The sequence below is a fragment of the Opisthorchis viverrini genome (assembly GCF_000715545.1).
Source record: "Opisthorchis viverrini unplaced genomic scaffold opera_v5_183, whole genome shotgun sequence".
NCBI classification, from domain to species: domain Eukaryota; kingdom Metazoa; phylum Platyhelminthes; class Trematoda; order Opisthorchiida; family Opisthorchiidae; genus Opisthorchis; species Opisthorchis viverrini.
The window spans coordinates 658,565-659,316 of NW_008751841.1; positions in this window are offsets into that span (position 1 = coordinate 658,565).

Consider the following 752-nt stretch of genomic DNA (forward strand, 5'->3'; position numbering starts at 1 on the left):
CATTGAAGAATGTGTCCAGCACCAGAAGCTGCGTTGGTTGGGACATGTGTTACGTATGCCGAACCATCGTTTCCCGAGGAGAGTGCTCTTTTCCATGCCCAACTCAGAGTGGCGTAAACAGAGGTGGCCAACCCTTGACTTGACAGAGGAGTATGAAGGATATCACGAAACGCTTGGGTGCTGTCGGTGCTACTCGCCTTCCAGGATGGGGACCGCGTGATCCTCACTGTGTCTGGTTGGAGACACTACAAGATATGGCTGCCAACAGATGTCAGTGGCGTTCTTGTTGTCAGTTTCTATCCAGATTGCCTGAATGAATGTCTGGAGGGGCAGGCACCTCGGAATGATTGTGCTAAGCTAGCACTAAGTTCCTACCCCCGTCCACATTTCAAATAAGTCATGGTTGTACGGCACTGAAGCATCGGTGTTGAACACTGATGTCATGGTGTCGATGATGATGATGCTCAAGCCAGCGTAGCCCGCGGGATCATTGCAGCACTCAAGTCCGACCACCACGTCAAGGTGGCAGCTTTAGGTCGGGTTGCCCAAGCATAGACCGGTGCAATCAAGATTCAGAGATCGGCTTCGCCTGTCTTGGGGTTCATGAGGGGGCGAAATGGCTTGTGGTTAGAGTGCGAAATTACTGACCGGAAGTCTGTGGTTAAAACCCCATCATCATCATCAATGACAGCAACATCAGTGTTGGCACTGATGCTTCACTGCCGTACAACCATAAAGTTCGTTTAGTTATA